This window comes from Anabrus simplex, chromosome 2, assembly GCF_040414725.1.
Source record: "Anabrus simplex isolate iqAnaSimp1 chromosome 2, ASM4041472v1, whole genome shotgun sequence".
Lineage (NCBI taxonomy): Eukaryota > Metazoa > Arthropoda > Insecta > Orthoptera > Tettigoniidae > Anabrus > Anabrus simplex.
Window position 1 is genome coordinate 850,203,354 of NC_090266.1, and position 18,799 is coordinate 850,222,152.

At 42.8% G+C, this 18,799-nt stretch overlaps 1 protein-coding gene across 1 annotated transcript in view; it reads right to left on the bottom strand.

Moving 5' to 3' along the window:
• Positions 1-12,903, bottom strand: part of LOC136863714 (uncharacterized) — a 252,551-nt gene extending 239,648 nt beyond the window's left edge. The window contains exons 1-2 of the mRNA XM_068226054.1: positions 12,844-12,903; positions 12,637-12,750 (exon numbers count right to left, since the gene is read on the bottom strand). The gene's annotated coding sequence lies outside the window, so the exon portion shown is untranslated. The remainder of the gene's footprint in view (positions 1-12,636; positions 12,751-12,843) is intronic.
• Positions 12,904-18,799: the final 5,896 nt, after the last annotated feature.

Consider the following 18,799-nt stretch of genomic DNA (forward strand, 5'->3'; position numbering starts at 1 on the left):
TACTGTTCTTAATGTACTTATAAGGATCCTCGGCAGCGCGCCGGCCTCTCACAGCTGGGTTCCGTGGTTCAAATCCCGTTCACTCCATGTGACATTCGTGCTGGACAAAACTGAGGCGGGACAGGTTTTTCTCCGGATACTCCGGTTTTCCTGTCATCATCCATTCCAGCAACACATAATAATAATAATAATAATAATAATGTTCCGGACCGTCGTCAAATGTGCGGACCGCGCTGGAAACGGCTCCTGGACGGGTAATGACTAAGAATGCAGTCCGGCCGCTGGTTCAGTGCCTTCTCGGCACCCAATATGACACCACGCCGGATCTCCTGAAGGATTTTATCCATATTAAAAATGATTATAGGAAAAGATGGCAAAGATTTACGGACCCAACTGACCGGGAGGAATACCTGAGCCTAGCCCGGGAAGTACGAAATCGATTGCTGGAAAAGAAGATTGAAAAATGGGAGGAAACATGCCGTAATCTAATAGAAAACGAGTCAGATCGGGAATTTTGGTGGGTTCTCGCAGAAAACGAGTCAGACCGCGAATTTAGGCGGATTATATATCTAAAACAATAAGCATTCAATTATAAATTTCAGTATAATACCGTAGCGAAGCACGGGTATCTTGCTAGTTAGAGATAATTTTCGCCATGCATCTGAAATTAAAAATGAAAGAAGAAATGCAGGGTGTTCGGAAACAACGTTAACCGAGTATATGAGCGTTAGGGGGTTGGTCATACTGATAATTAATTTGAAAATAATAATTCGATATTTCGCGCCGTTGTAATTTTATCAGCTATTCAAGTTAGCCAATCAGATTGCTTCGCGGGCGACTTCAAATGGGATTTGTGAGGTGGTGTTGTTAAGCCTGTACGTGGCTTGAGACCACCGATCGATGGAAAAATTTATCCAGGGGAGGGATTCGCACACGAAACTCCGAACTGACATGACTACGGTGACACAGGCCGGTGTGTTTGTGTTTGATGCTGATTTCTCGGCACGGCTATCAAGCCGGTATTATACCACGTGAAAATTTAGCAACACCGCCTCGCAAAGCCCATTTGAATTCTCCCGCGAAGCGATCTGATTGGCTAATCTGAGCAGCTGATGACGACGAGATATATCCACTTATTCTCTTTTTCAAATTATTTATATGTTGTTTCCGACCAGCCTGTTTGTATATCAAAACAGTACTACTGTATTTAATAAGTGATGACGGGAGATGAATATCACAACATTACTAGCATATTTAAATTTTTCCACCGTTTGAGAATCTTCCCGTCTCCCAAAACACAATAAGTTATAATAATAAGTTTAATCATAATAATAAGTGTAATAATAATAATAATGTTATTGGCTTTACGTCTCATTAACAACTTGTGTGATTTTCGGAGACGCCGAGGTGCCGGAATGTAGTCCCGCAGGAGTTCTTTAACGTGCCAGTAAATGTACCGACACGAGGCTGACGTATCTGAGCACCTTCAAATACCACCGGATTGAGCCAGGATCGAAAATTCCAAGTTGGGGTCAGAAGGCCAGCGCCTCAGCCGTCTCAGCCACTCAGCCCGACAATACAGGGTTTTTCACTAAGTCCACCTCGGTATTGGTTGACGTGTTACAGATATTGACATTTTGCTTGTAAGTAATTAAACTGTATAAGAAGCTCATAAAAATCTATCCTGGTTTCCCGTGGTTTCCCATTTTCACACCAGGCAAATGCTGGGGCTGTACCTTAATTAAGGCCACGGCCGCTTCCTTCCCACTCCTAGCCCTTTCCTGTCCCATCGTCGCCGTAAAACGTATCTGTGTCGGTGCGACGTAAAACAACTAGCAAGAAAAAAAGTCTATCCATCCTGTATGACACACAAAAACAGAGAAACCAATAGCAACTTTGTTATTTTAAATGGGAGTATATTAATTACACCCAGAAGCACAACAAAGAATAGAGCGGCAAGTTCAGCGATGAACATATTTCGCAAATCCAACGAGCACTTTTCGAAATAATGAAAGCTTTCGTAAGTGTCGGCACTGTTCGTGTCACCCACTGAGATGAATGCTGCATGGTTCCCGTGCGTTATAAATGCCTTGTTCACATACACACACACACACACACACACGTATGTATTCCATACATAACGGTTACGTGCCAGAAGCGACCGTGCAGGATGCGACCGCGCTGATATCGTGCCGCTAGCGACCGAGTGGATTAAGCATCGTGGCGCATGCGACCAATCTGTCAACCAGTCAGTTAGTCAGTCAGTCAGTCACCTCTGTTGTGTCTTTAGGGATTGCCTATCGGTTCCTTACCTAGTCGGTTACGAGCCAGATGCGACCGTGCCGGATGCGACCCGGCCATTATCGTGCCAATAGCGACCGAGCGGATAAACATCGTGCCGCATGCGACCCATCAGTCACTTACAACTGATCTGCATTGAGGGCTGTCACCAAGTGGCAGATTGCTTATAAGTAGCTAACTTGGTCTTTTCTAAAATAAAGGTCTGACACCGTTATTAGCAGGTTCGAGTGCCGTTGGTCGAAAGAAAAATATAATAATGTTGCTTGCTTTACGTCCCAGTAACTACTTTTATGGTTTATGCAGACGTCGAGGTGCCGGAATTTAGTCCCGCAGGACTTATTTTACGTGCCAGTAAATTCACCGACATAAAACTGACGAATTTGAGCACGTTCAAATACTACCGGACTGAGCCAGGATCGAACCTGCCAAGTTAGAGTCGGAAGACCAGCATTTCAACCGTCTGAGCCGTCTGAGCCACTTAGCCTGGATGAAAAAATTCACCATCAGAATGTTGGCCGGCAGGGTAGGAAAGTTGGTGGTAGACAGTTTCTAATCACTAGATTGCATGCCGAAAGCCTGGATTCAAATCCAAACCTTTTCCCAGTGTTCAAACGGAGTAAGGGGATATGATGCTGTTGATGGTGATTCGGCCGTCAGATGGCGACGTAAAGCATTGAGCAGACCCCTTGGTATTATTCGAGAGGATAGGCTACGTGCCGAAACCGGGTTTTTTACCGAGCTCGATAGCTGCAGTCGCTTAAGTGCGGCCAGTATCCAGTATTCGGGAGATAGTAGGTTCGAACCCCACTGTCGGCAGCCCTGAAAATGGTTTTCCGTGGTTTCCCATTTTCACACCAGGCAAATGCTGGGACTGTACCTTAATTAAGGCCACGGCCGCTTCCTTCCCACTCCTAGCCCTTTCCTGTCCCATCGTCGCCGTAAGACCTATCTGTGTCGGTGCGACGTAAAACAACTAGCAAAAAAAAAAAAAAAAGAAGAAATCGGGTTTCATCTCTCCCTACTTCATTATCACAATCCCACATCCAGACACGCAGTCCGCCCAAGGGAGTCAGGTAGAAAGACCTGCACCAGGCAAGCCGAACATGTCCTCGGACACTCCTGGTACTAATAGGACACGATAAGTAAGTAGGCCTAAGTCGTAAATAATTTCAGAGAATTAGAATCTTTTTATTGCTAGTGGCATTACGTCGCACCGACACAGACAGGTCTTACGGCGACGATGGGATAGAAAAGGGCTAGGAATGGGAAGGAAGCGGCCCTAGTCTTAATTAAAGTACAGCCCCAGCATTTGCCTGGTTTGAAAATGGGAAACCACGGAAAACCATCTTCAGGGCTGCCGACAGTGGGATTCGAACCCACTATCTCCCGGATGCAAGCTCAGGGCCGCGCACCTCTAAACCGCATGGCCAACTCGCCCGGTGGGAAAAGACGTAAACGCATCACCATGTTTCGTGTTGTAAAACGAGTTTCCCCAGAAGTGCTATGTAAAGTAGGGGCAGTAGCTGCTTATAGGACTTAGTGAAATGGCATTGCACTTCTTTTAGCTTACCTTATCTTTTTTTTTTTTTTTTTTTTTTTTTGCTAGGGGCTTTACGTCGCACCGACACAGATAGGTCTTATGGCGACGATGGGATAGGAAAGGCCTAGGAGTTGGAAGGAAGCGGCCGTGGCCTTAATTAAGGTACAGCCCCAGCATTTGCCTGGTGTGAAAATGGGAAACCACGGAAAACCATTTTCAGGGCTGCCGATAGTGGGATTCGAACCTACTATCTCCCGGATGCAAGCTCACAGTCGCGCGCCTCTACGCGCACGGCCAACTCGCCCGGTTTACCTTATCTTGGGTGACGACACAACTTATCAAATGACAATTTGATTGTCAACGCCGGTCGCATCCGGCACGGTTACAGATTATGCCGTCGCTAGTGGCACGGGTCGCATGCGGCACGGTCGCATCTGGCACGCCACCACCTAGTCTTTTCTTAAATAATTTCAGAGAATTTGGAAATTAATCGAACATTTCCTTTGGTAAATTTTTCCAACACCGCCTCTGTGGTATAGTGGTTAGTGTGATTAGCTGCCACCCCCAGAGGCCCGGGTTCGATTCTCGGCTGCTCTGCCACGAAATTTGAAAAACCGAGCTCGATAGCTGCAGTCGCTTAAGTGCGGCCACTATCCAGTAATCGGGAGATAGTGGGTTCGAGCCCCACTGTCGGCAGCCCTGAAGATGGTTTTCCGTGGTTTCCCATTTTCACACCAGGCAAATGCCGGGGCTAAGGCCACGGCCGCTTCCTTCCAATTCCTAGGCCTTTCCAATCCCATCGTCGCCATAAGACATATCTGTGTCGGTGCGACGTAAAGCAAAATAGCAAAAAATAAATAACATTGAAAAGTGTTACGAGGACTGGCACTGGAGCCACTCAGCCTCGGGAGGTCAACCGAGTAGAAGGGGGTTCGATTCCCTCCTCAGCCATCCTCGAAGTTGTTTTCCGTAGTTTCCCACTTCTCCTCCAGGCGAATGCCGGGATGGTACCTAACTTAAAGCCACGGCCGCTTCCTTCCCTCTTCCTTGTCTATCCCTTCCAATCTTCCCATCCCCTCACAAGGCCCCTGTTCAGCATAGCATGACTTAAATGAAAGATCAATTCCAAAGGCACATGTTAGTAGAGGGTAAGGCTTATTTCTTCGAGTAATTTAGTATTTCTTGATTTTAAGATGAAAATAATGGCATTCAGTAAATTTCTTCAAAATATATTAAAAACTGTTTTTGTTTGAAGTCAAGTTGATTTACTAGCCTACAGCTCTTGAGAAGAAAGATGTGAAGAGATAATTGAACTTGCTCGTAGGAAAGCCCAGAATTTACAGAATAAAATATCCACAGCTACAGCAGTAAACAGTAGTGATTTTCAGGTAAAAGAAATTCATCTCCGTACAGGCCATGAAGGCCCTTGGGGTGGTGGAAGGTAAAGGCTTCCACTACCTGTAACCTCGGCACTTGGTCGGGTAGCGTGGTTAGCTCTACGACCGGCCACCTTTGGCCCCAGGAATTAACCTGGCACTGGTAGGCTGAGTGAACCTCAGGGCCACGTGACCTCCGGAAGTGGCAATCTCCTTTCTGAAATTTTTCGACTTCCTGAGGGGGAATCGAACCCACATCCTTCTGGGTGAACCGAGTACGCTTTTACCGCCTCGGCCAGGTTAAGGATGCAAATAGCGACCAGTTTACAAGTCTGTGTGGTTAGTGATTATGTTCAAATTGAACACAACTCGTGAAAGTTCAAGTGGGTTAAGATGTAGTAGCGAGAAAGGAATGCGATATCCAAAATAATTCGAACAATGATTCGAACTTTATTTTTAAACCATAATGCATATAAGTTAATGCAAAATAAACAATTTCCTTCAAGAAGGTGGTAAAGACTCGTATCAGAAAAACAATCGCACTCTCTTGAACAAAATTATTGTTATTATTCATGGCTCTTTCCCAGTTATTTTTGGTCGGTACTACATGTGGTTTAAGTCCAGCTAATTCATATCCATTTCCGTATTTGTATCTTTGTTTACATTGCTACACACAGACTTCTATTTATTCGTTTAGATTACCTCTTCAACATCTCGAAAATTTGGTGTTTGAAATTATAAATTTATTTTGGACTTTCAGGAAGCGTTTAATTCCATAAAAACCATAGACCATCGCTTTGGACATAACGCCCTCCACTGGTGCATACTTACGATTTATTTGTTCTTGAGCACCAATTTCGTAACTTCTAACTCCTACCAGCTCGACCCCACAGGAGAGTTTTGAAAATTTTAACATTTTCTAGAGACTTCGGCGGTATCAGGTTTTCTAGTAGTTTCCAGATTGCGTGGAAGTGCTTCAAATGGTTTCTCGCTCGCATGTGCTCGATTTTAACATGGTGGCTTTGGTTTACTGCTGCTCAAAGGAGCCGCTCTCAACTTTCTACTCCGTATGTTTACTATACTCTGATACTGTGATGTATTATACTGTTACAAAGCCTTTGCTTGAAGGTTAACCAGACGTGGAAGAGGGAGCCCATCGAATTAGCGTTACCCCAGACGTACACAATAATCTAATGGGAAGAATTTTGTTACATTACTAATTTAAATGTATACAAAGCCTTCTCAAGTCAGACTCGTTGGCTGAATGGTCAGCATACTGGCCTTCGGTTCAGAGGGTCCCTGGTTCAATTCCCGGCAGGGTCGGGGATTTTAATCGCTTCTGATTAATTCTTCTGGCTCGGAGACTGGGCGTTTGTGTCCGTCCATAAACTGTCCTCTTCATATTCACACAACACGCTATACTACCAACCGCCACAGAAACACGCAATAGTGATTACATCCCTCCATATATTGTTGAAAAGCGGTAGGAAAAGAAGACACAGCTTTCTCAAGCTTGCCAGTATTTGCGTGTAAGTACTAGTTACAAGCCCTGTGGGCGTGAGGCGGTACGTTTTCAAAATGCACCTGCCCTCCCCCTTTTACCATCCCAATATCATAATCAACAGGGGCCTGCGGGGGGGGGGGAATTGAAAGGGGTAGACAAGGAAGCGGCCCTGGCCTTAAGTTAGGTACCATCCCGGCATTTGCTTGGAGGAGAAGTGGGAAACCACGGAAAACCACTTCCAGGATGGCTGAGGTGGGAATCGAACCCACCTCTACTTGGTTGGCCTCCCGAGGCTGGGTGAATCCCGTTCCAGCCCTCGTACCACTTTTCAAATTTCATGGCAGAGCCGGGAATCGAACCCGGGCCTCCGGGGGTGGCAGCTAATCACACTAACTACTACACCACAGAGGCGGTCGAGGTCCGTACTACAATTTAAAACATTCGAAAACAGAATGTCGAAATCTTCAAGGTATCTGACGATATTAGCTGAACACTCGGTATTATGCTTGGTGTTGTTTTCGAATGCAGTGAAGGAGTAATCTTGAAATTATCCGTAACTCCTGACTGCAATCACTACCTTACCAGAAATGGATCTGGACTTATCCTGACTTTAAATACATAAATACCTCTCTTACGTTAGATGTTAAAATAAGAACTGAGTGATTATCGGAATAGTGCTAATTTTGTTGGACTGTAAAAGAACTCATGTGCTGACCACACGACACCTCGTAATCTGCAGGCCTTTGGGCTGAGCAGCGGTCGCTTGGTAGGCCAAGGCCCTTCAAGGGCTGTAGTGCCATGGTTTTTTTTAAAGGAGTCATGAAGTTGAATAATCCATCACTGGCGGCAAAATAATCCAGATTGGTGACATGAATTTCTCTAAAAGTAGCGTATCGTCATTGCGCCTGCGAAAACGGCTTTGTGGTAATATTTTTGGAGAAATTCTGGCAAGCAGCTCATCTATTATTAAAAGCGAGAATTCGCTGACAATATTCGCACAAGGAGAAGAAATCAAAACCCTGAAATTTGCCCACGAAATTGTTATTTTAAATGAGTCTGCAGAAGATCTCCAGAAATTGCTGAATGGTATGGACAGAGTCTTGGAGAAGGAATGAAAATGAAAATCCACAGCCTATTTCCAATCATTCGACCGGGTCAAGGATGGAAAAAATGAAGCCCCCATCTAGCGGCGAGGGTAGGAAATGTGCCGGCTGCCGAAGCCTGTTGCACTCATCTGGGGCAATGATAAATGAATGGCAGATGAAATGAAATGATACTGGAGAGTGTTGCTGGAATGAATTATGACAGGGAAAACCGGAGTACCAGGAGAAAAACCTATCCCGCCTCCGCTTTGTCCAGCACAAGTCTCACATGGAGTGACCGTTTTTTGAACCACGGAACCCAGGGGTGAGAGGCCGGCGCGCTGTCGCTTGAGCTACGGAGGCTTGGAGAAGGAATACAAGATGAAAATAAATAAGTCCAAACCAAAAGTAATGGAGTGCAGTCGAACTAAATCAAGTGAAGCAGGAAATATTAGAGTAGGAAATGAAGTCTTAAAGGAAGTAGATGAATATTGTTACTTGGGTTGTAAAATAACTAACGATGGCACAGGCAAGGAGGACATAAAATGTCGACTAGCAATAGGAAGGAAGGCTTTTTATAAGAAAAGATATTTGCTGACTTCAGAACATTGATACAGGAATTAGATGTTTTCAAGACTTTCGCCTGGAGACGATAACTAGCTCAGAAAGAAAGAGAATAGCTACTTTTGAAATGTGGTGTTACAGAAGAATGTTAAAGGTGAGATGGATAGATCGAATCACAAATGAAGTGATACTGATTCGAATTGCTGAGAGGAGAACGATTTGGCTAAATTTGACAAGAAGAGGAGATAGGATGATAGGACACCTCTTAAGACACCTAGGACTTGTTCAATTGGTTTTTGAGAGGAGTGTAGGCGGTAAGAACGGTAGGAGCAAGGCCATCTTGATATATAGAGGCCTGCTACCAACAGTTGCGACGTCACGCGTACAGTGCTCACTCTCCGTCATCGCGTGTAATTCCTATATTGCTGATACGATACCTTTTTATCATAATGTGACAAAAAAAAATGTAATGATAACCCCATAAACACATAACATCGAAGAAACACTATCAAAAGAATACATACGAATACACAAATATGTGCACTGAAGGTAGTATATTACATATTGTAAAATGTTCGACTGAAGGCTACTCACTTGGACTGTATGATGATGGTGACTAAGCGAATGGTTTTCTCTCAAAACAATGTCATTCTTTTATACCTTTCTGAGCTCATGAATAAGTTAAAAAACGTATTTTCCAAAATATGACAGATCTTGGTCACAACACTCATTAACTCAGCAGCACACACCCACACTTTTCACAGGTTTTTTCAAATTTCATTATGAAAACAAAGAAAGAAACATCCATAAGATTTCCACTGAATAAAACTACATCTCTGAATCAGATATCAAGGTCTCAGTTAATGTGTAGCTTTCCACAATTTGAAAAGTAGTATGATGGTCACTAGGCAAACTGTTGCTGTCTCTAAAATGCCATTATATTACACTTATTTCAGCACATAGTGTTATTAATCATTTCTGAATGACAGGAAAAGTATTTGCCATGATATGATAGATCTTGGACACAACACTCATTAACTCTGTTGATCACACCCACACTTGTCACAGAAATTACTAGGTTTTTCTACTTCCATTACGAAAACATTGAAAGAAACATCCCTACGATTTCTACTGTTTAAAAATACATATTTGAATCAGATATCAAGGCCTGAATTAACATGTAGCCCTCCATAACAAATCATTTAATGCTCACTAGGCGAACTGATGTCTCTAAAATGTCATCATTTTATGCTTGTTTGTGCGCACAGTGTTGTTAGTTATTTTTGAGTAATTGTTACTAAAAATGTTTCTCAAAATGTGGCAGATCTTGGACACAATACTAATGAACACTATACCACACACACACTTATAACAGTATTTATCAGTTTCTTCAACTTTCATTTTCAAAAGGTTTGTAAAAACTTCCCTGAGACTTCCAGTGTACAAAAAGGAATCTTCAAAATCAGATATCAATGTCTGAAATAACGTGCAGCCCTGCAGCAATTTCAAAAACAAAATCTGTAGGCTGTTTCAACCCCCCTCTGCACACCTTTAGCAAGTGTGAATTTGTTTCATCATTCAGTCGTACTGTTGACAATTCTTTGTCCAAAGTAGTAAGTGTTTTACAATCAGCACATCCTTTCAAATTTCTTAATAAACAGTGTGAAATGTACCCAGCTATGTAAAACAATACTGATGCAGTACTGAAATTAATTTCTAAGTTCCTTGATTTAGTGATAGCCAAATGCAATTCATTAACTAATTAATACAGCCATCTAGAGTTAAGCACATATTTTTTAACTTGTTAACTGTATTCCCTAATATAGACGAGTTACTGAAAGCTTTCAAATGACTCAGTAAACACTCCAGTGCTGAACATGTGGTACACAGCAGATTATCTCCTAAAATCCAGCTATATGTTTAGAAGGTATCTTGCAACCATTTAAGCAAACTTGCATATTGAAAATTGTAACCGATATCTCGACAGTCGGAATGTCTCTGGTTTGAAGCTTGTAAAACAAAATTTTTATCAACATCAATTTTGATAGAATTCAAGTACATTTTGGGTTCTTAATTTACCCAACAAGCCCTCATAATTTGATATCTTGTCTCCTTCACACCATGTCTTGAAGTTTAGTTCCTCTCTCCTTTCTTTTGGCGATTTTCGTTTGTCAGGTATTGGTTGAGACATATATGACGGCTGCCCAGGAAATATAGTTGGCACAGCATCGTCAGTTAATTTTGGCATTACCCTACGCACACTTAAAACGGAACCATCTGGTCGTTTTGCAGTATCAACTCGAATTATGTGATTCGGAAAAAATGTTTAATACAGACACAGGCATATTTACTGGGTTCAAAATTAACTCGATGTATAGCATGAATCCATTTAGCTCGCTTTTCCTTATCGCTAGGAAACACAAATGTTGAGATAGCCACCTCCTTATTTGAACGGTAATTGGATGTACCGGTACATCCAGGCACATTACACTCACACATTATTATAATGATCATGATAAGCTTTAGAGTACTTCCGACAATTCATAATAGCTCAGTGGGTTCACCTAACCTATCACATAACCTAGCAATACTTCGTAACATCAGGCTGCTCAAATTAGAATGCTGTAGTATCTAACGTACACTATTGCTGAAAATACATCCTTTACTGATGCGTTTTCATACAGTTATCACTTTTAAACACAACAAACACCCCTAATAACGTTGAAATAACAGCAACGTGCTACGAAACCACCATGTAAACAAGACTCATGCCTTCGTATCGCTGCACTAAAAGACTGATGTCATCACTGTGGAACTGTCTGTGTAGCAGGCCGGAACTTCGAATTGGCCGTGGTAGGGGTAGACCAAGGTATGAATATGACAAGCAGATTACAGCAGATGTAGGATGCAGTAGTTACATAGAAATGAAAAAAAGCACAGGATAGGGTGGCATGGAGAGCGGCATCAAAACAGTCTATGAACTGATGATTCAAACATCATCATTCGCACAATATTGAATCTTAGATGACAGAACCTTGCTGGCCAAAGTTCTAAGCTAAAATATAATATAATATAATATAATATAATATAATATAATATAATATAATATAATATAATATAATATAATATAATATAATATAATATAATACAGTAGAACGTGAATTTGCAAATTTATTTGATGAAGTGGAACGCTGCCTGAACCTCTAATCAGCACGTGAAGAGAATAGCGACTGATACATAGATAATGCTAGGGGCTTAAGTAAATGCTATTATAACTACGAGAATGAGGACTTGTTATCCACCCATCCTACGTCAGTTGTATCTTTAGCGTCATGGTTGTTACTGAACAATAACCATTGCAGTATAGTTAATAAAATGGTTCTTAAACACCCACCCAGTTACTGAAGTAAATAATCAAAGACAGATACCCTAACTGATTACAAGCAGCAGAATATGAGCAACGTGTATAATAAATAAAACAATATACAATACTTTCATGACACGAATGAGAACAAAGAGGCAGTCTGAGTTGCTCAGACGGTTGAGACGCTGGCCTTCTGACCTCAACTTGAGAGGTTCAATCCTGGCTCAGTCCGATGGTATTTGAAGGTGCTCACATACGTCAGCCTCGTGTCGGTGGATTTGCTGGCACATAAATGAACTCCGGCGGGACTATATTCCGGCACCTCGGCGTTTCCGAAAACCGTAAAAATGATTAGTGGGATGTAAAGCCAATAACATTTTGAGAATTAAAGATACACGAAGAAAGAAACATTAATGTCAATCGTATGTGATAGGTCTCATTCCAGTACAGACAGACAGACAGACAGACAGACAGACAGACACCGCGGCCGCAATGGCGGATACTGGTTACACGAGATAGACCATGAGTAATGTTTACTTCTTTTAAGGAAAATAAAGCAAGTCAATTCGCACAGTGAAGTATTTTACAATTAAGGCCACGGCTGCTTCCTTTCCATTCCTAGCCCCTTTCTGTCCCATCGTCGCCGTAAGACCTATCTCTGTGGGTGCGACGTAAAGCAACTTGCAAGAAGAAACAAAACAAGACAAATAAAAGAAATATTTCAGAGGATTCTGGTATTAATGACGAAAATAAGTGAAACTTCGGAACAGACTCTCCCTGGTACACGATACGCGCATTTAGATAGTTACCACTCCACTAGGCAGGGCCTAACACTATTCCTCTCCTATAAAAGTACAAATAATCATAAAAACACAGATCTTGCAAATAATCAAATCATAACTCACCAACAGATTGCTTTGGTCTTCCGTCTGAAGGATGTGCACCGCGTCGCAGCTTTTCAAGTATTCTAATTCCACTTCTTCTCAGCGTTTCCTCCGTCAAAATGAACTGTACGAAACCTAATAGGGAACGTAATACATTAGTAAGTACATTGATGCAGTTTTTCAGTTCTATTTTAAGAAAATACCAAAATATTGACTAGAATGTTGTACCTTTACGTGCTACCTCGTTTGCAGTTGCAGAGGAACTGATATCCTAACAATGAAGTCAGGGTTGCCAACATATGAAATGGCTCGGCGTGAGGGGGTACGGAATACAGGGAGCTGCCCGCTGCACTGCTCTCTGTGGCTATCGTTTGAAGCCACGCCCCTCATGGTTAGCAAAACATGGCAGTTCTTACGTTGTGGACATACAAACTAAGACACTTTCCCGGGAGTAGAGAAACTTTGAATCGCACAATTATGTATAATAATTTCAAAATAACACTGCCATTAACCGTAACAAAATTATCTGGCCTACAGAGCTATTGATGATTTATTACTAAGCTCTACAGAAGCGTTTCTCACGTCTCGCAGGCTTAAATCCACTCTCTCTCTCTCTCTCTCTCTCTACTTGACTGTCGGTAGTTTGAATTGAGTATCTTGAAAATAGGATATGTAAATCTTCACCAGATATCGGTATAGACAAGGAGTAGGCTATTAATAACGGCATACCGCAATCTGAATGCTTGAGGGGAATGTGCAATATATCGCCAAACTGGGCTTAGTAACTTTGTTTACGGTACCTTGCTACATATTTTAGATTCAAGAATTCCATAAGTTTCGTAATATGACTTTCTGCGATCTTTCTCTCGTAGAATATATGATCCACCGGCGGACGATATCCTCTGGAAACGTACGTAATATGTTGGGAGCTAACATCCGTTCGTAGTCGTCAACCTTTCCCCCTAATGCTCATAATGCCTGTATGCGTCTGTTACACTCAGTGTAAGTGCTATTTAAGGCATCGGGAGAAGCGTGTGATATCGGTTTCAGGGCTTCGAGATAATCAAGGTGAGCCTTGATTATACGATTCTTGTCCCCGTATCGTGAAACTAGGATCCGTTTTGTCTCCTCGTATGCGGTCGCCAACTATTGGTATTCCACCAACCAAATCCCTAGGTTCGTCCTCTAGGTACCCGCGGAGGAAGATACGTTTGTTGATACTATAAATTGAAGGGTTGCTGTCTACTGATGATTGGAACTGCTCCCAGAAGCGGGACCACTTCTCTACCTCTCCAGAAAATGGCTGTAATCTGATGAAGGGGAGTTTCACGGTATGCATAAAGGGTTGCGGTGTTGGTACTGCTGGAGTGACTGGAGTGAGGTTCAAACTGGCGACCGATGAGGAAAGTCTCTCTTCGATTGCGCGTTTTGCTTTAAGAATTGCCCTCTTGGCTGTGTCAATGTACTTTTCGCACTTAGCGGCATCAGTTTCATATTCTTCGTCGGATAAAATGTCGTGAATAGCAGAGCCCAGGCTGATGAGATTATCTAGTGTATCTTGAAGTCTTATGCTATTGTATTCGTACCGGTAGTCAATTACTGTGTCCACAGTAGCCTCGTTAACCTCAGTGCTAAATTTAGTTATCAGTGTCCTGGAAGTCGTCCTTTCCCTTTTCAAATTCCTCAGTTTCAAATCAGGCTTGTTTTCTGTCATAGTGTGCTGGTCAGCTGGAATATTTTAAGCAGTAAAGGAAAGGACCGGCTGGCTGTAATCCCCTTCACTAGTGATCGGCTGCGAATGGACTCGAGAAGAATCGAGTCTGGGACAGTAAAACTCGAGGTACTCGAGTCCGGACTCGAGGCCGAGCACGCTGACTGCGTTATCTGCGAGCTGTGTATGGAAACAACACGATGCATAATATTGTAGGTAGACCAAGGACAATTATTGGTTCCATTTCCCAATAATGCACAGTGATATAATGTACAAACTAATGTTGCGATGCGGTAATGAACATCACTCTAAAGAAGTGTGTACACAGTCACCCTTTGAAACAGTCGTTAATCCCGAAGCATACATACAGTAACTTACCGAAAAATAAGTACGATATTATACGGAAGGACAAAATACCGGAGGTGGAAACAATATTATAATGCCCAGAGCATTCCTTCAATCAATTGAACGTTGTGGACGTTGAACTAGGGCATGCGTTGTTCTACTGCACATTAAGATACACAGCCGAACATGTACATTATGCCATATTTACATGAATGTATAGGCTTACACAACAAAACCTTATTGTAACGTAAACTAAGGAACGCGTGGGCACAGGTGCTTATGTACCACAATATCACCTGCACACAGTCCGGCTCCACGGCTAAATGGTTAGCGTGCTGGCCGTTAGTCACAGGGTCCCGGGTTCGATACGCGGCAAGGTCACGAATTTTAACCATCATTGGTTAATTTTGCTGGCACGGGGGCTGGGTGTGTGTGTGTGTGTGTGTGTGTGTGTGTGGTCTTCATCATTTCATCCTCATTACGACGCACAGGTCGCCTACGGGAGTCAAATCGAAAGACCTGCATCTGGCGAGCCGAACATGACCTCGGACACTCCCGGCACTAAAAGCCATACGCCATTTCATTTTACCGGCGAACAGTGTGAAATTTTAGAGATCAGGCAGGACAAAAGTACATTTTCGACTAATCTATTTTTATTATTAAGGGCATTATTTTACGCTCTAGACTTCCTTTGGCCAATACCTTAATTTTTTCTCACTGATTAGTGTTATATAGAGGATGATTGCCTAGTTGTACTTCCTCTTAAAACAATCACCACCACCACCACCACCACCACTTTGGAGGAGGTATGCAATACCTACAATGAATAGTTAAATTATGTTCCCAATCATCACTCCGTATCTCAAGTTACCAAAGGCTAACCTAATGGGCGATATAATGCAAAAATGCAAACTCATGTCCTCATCCCGAGGTGGTGCAGCTCTTTTCAGGCACACCCCCATTAGAGGTGAATCTTTTGTAATAGTACTCAATGATTGAAGTATTTATTCCGACTGCTCAGCAACAGGTCGCAGTTACGGATCGTGACGTCACAGTGGAGACTCGAGTACTTCGCACAGGTTGCTCGGAGAGGCTCGGACTCCCCAGACTCGATTCTCGCGAGTCCAAGCGTCACTCGCGCACATCACTACCTTTCACTACCTGCTCACTAGAAGAGGAGGGTACTTGTCGCGAGAGGGATGAAGAAACAGTGAAGGCTAGCAGCAGTAGTGCGCTCGATAGCCGTTAGGTGAAGATAGTAGACTGAGATTACTGTACAGTACAGTGAATAGGTGACAGATGGCGCTAAATCTGCAACATTCGTCTTGCTTGTTACTACATCTCACTGCTACTAGATACCGCTGGCGTCATGCTTTCGTTAATACAATGGTTTTGTCTTTTGTGATGTATTATCTTTAAGATAATATAGATTTCTGTATTATATTTGCAATCATGCATTATTCCCAATTAATTTGTAAAGTATATGTCCCAAATACAAGTCCATGTGACTTAGCTCTGTGATAACGTGTTTGTGGCATCTGGAGTGGCTGGTACCACAACCATCGTTTTTAACTCTTCCCTCGCTGCGAGGTCGTCCAAATTCCTGGAGGTTGTCGTCCGTCTTCTCGCACAACCGTATCACGTATTGTAACAGTCAATCCCGGGTTTCGGCACCAAAATATTAGGGGATAAAACACGACACACCAAGCACACCTTCAGTACATTTATTTCGTTATTCACTCAACTCGATACATACAATCGATACATATATGTCTGTATATGAATAGTTCTTAAACTCCCTGGAAGATGGCAGGGCACTGTCTATTTACAATTCTCAACAACAACAGAGTATGCGTATGACTTCACATATTCAGCACGAATTTTACCATACTTTGTAGCACTATTTAATGAAAACTACGTTTCAGATCTTCTTCTTCTTAATCCTTTTACCCTCCAGGGTTGGATTTTCCTTCGGACTCGGCGAGGGCTCCCTTCTCTACCGCCTCAAGGGCAATGTCCTGGAGCGGGAGAATTTGTAATAATAATAATAATGTTATTTGCTTTACGTCTCACTAACTACTTTTTAAGGTCTTCGGAGACGCCGAGGTGCCGGAATTTAGTCCCGCAGGAGTTCTTTTACGTGCCAGTAAATCTACCGACACGGGGCTGTCGTATTTGAGCACCTTCAAATACCACCGGACTGAGCCAGGATCGAACCTGCCAAGTTGGGGTTAGAAGGCCAGCGCCTTAACCGCCTGAGCCACTCAGCCCGGCAAATAGGAGAATTTGAGTATGGGTATACAATGGGGAGGAGGACCAGTACCTCGCTTGCTATGCTGAACAAGGGCCTTGTGAGGGGGTGGGAAGATTGGAAGGGATAGACAAGGAAGAGGGAAAGCAAGCGGCCGTGGCCTTAAGTTAGGAACCATCCCGGCATTTGCCTGGAGAAGAAGTGGGAAACCACGGAAAGCCACTTCCAGGATGGCTGAGGAGGGAATCGAACGCCCATCTACTCAGTTCACCTCCCGAGGTTGAGTGGATCTGGTTCCAGCCGTCGTACCACTTTTCATATTTCGTGGCAGAGCCGGGAATCGAACCCGGGCCTCTGGGGGTGGCAGCTAATCACACTAACCACTACACCACAGAAGCGGACATGTTTCAGATTTTATTTTTATTTTTTGCAACAGGTAACCTCCTGTTTTATCTGTCAATTGAGAAATGAAGCATGATCGGCGATACACGCGTTCTACCCGAACTCTAAAATCGTCTTAAAAATTTGTCTTTCGATGTAGAGGAACGTAAGTCAAAATTTAGAAAAGTTATTCTTCAAATTCGAACGGTTAGCTACTAAATCTGTGGGTAGTTAACAGTGGCGTATACTGAGGGCTACCGAAGCTATCAGTGAAAACCAAACCTCAATTGAAAATGATGGGAGTCTAAAGCACATTATAATGTAAGTACCTGACACATTGTACCATTTAAAAATCTTCAAAGCAGTGAGAAGAAACGTCGCACGTATTTCTGAGAGCAATGCATCGGAAACTGATAATGCAGCCCAGAACCTCTTTCCTCTCCGTTCGACTCACCCGTCATGGCTTGCTGCTGTAAAACACATAGGAGCGGTGACCGGGGAGAAAAGGTGTACTAAGGGCTGGTTTACACGGGTAGAGTAGCGAGGCGAGTAGAGTGGATAGTAGAGCTACTAGCATCGTGTAAACGACCGGGATAGTAGCAAGTAGAGTAGAGTAGTTAGTAGGCAGTAGAGTAGAGTGGGTTTCCGCTGCGGTAAAGTAACTCTACCACTATCCTTCCCCCTCCAACGGAATCGAGCTCCGAGAGCTGGCGGAGAAGTCCGAGGACGCTCGATTTTTCAGCTGGCGCGTCATTCGACTGCTGTATTTGCATGTGTACAGACGGTGGTATTACGTTGAGCGTTTATTTGGCGGCAAAATGAAGTGGACAGAAGAAGAAACTTGCAAATTTGTGGAGCTCCACAGCGAAAAAGAATGTTTATGGAACATAAACAGCGTTACTTATAGAAAGAATATGAGACGGCCGGCGGAAGAGGACTTGATTGCGAAAATGGGTAAAGAGGGTTTTGGGTTAACGGAACTGAAACAGAAAATAAAAAATTTACGATGTACATACAATCAAGAACTCATGAAAATACGAAGATCCAAGAAGTCTGGAGGTGGTGCCGCAGACATCTACACTCGAAAATGCAACATAAAATATAAACAAGTGTCAGCTGGATTTTCACTTAATATGAAGATTTCTCAAGTTTCAATGTTACACAGCGTGTTCATCATGTGTCTCGACATGTTTAAGTTAGGCAATACAATGGTGCAGGAATGTGTACATTAATCGTATTAATAACATACATAGGGATCTTCTACATATCACTTGCCACTGCCGTTAATTTTCAGCAATAACAGTAATTTCCTCAACAAATTGAATAGTTTCCATATGTTGTTTGGAATATCCAAAATAATTATTGTTTACAGTACAGTATCAGATCTAGAAGCTTAAGCTCTACACCTGGGCCGTACAAGCAACGAACAAAAAAAAAAAAAAAAATTAAATAGATCAATAATTGGGACATTTATGGCGAAGAAGCTACTGCAAATT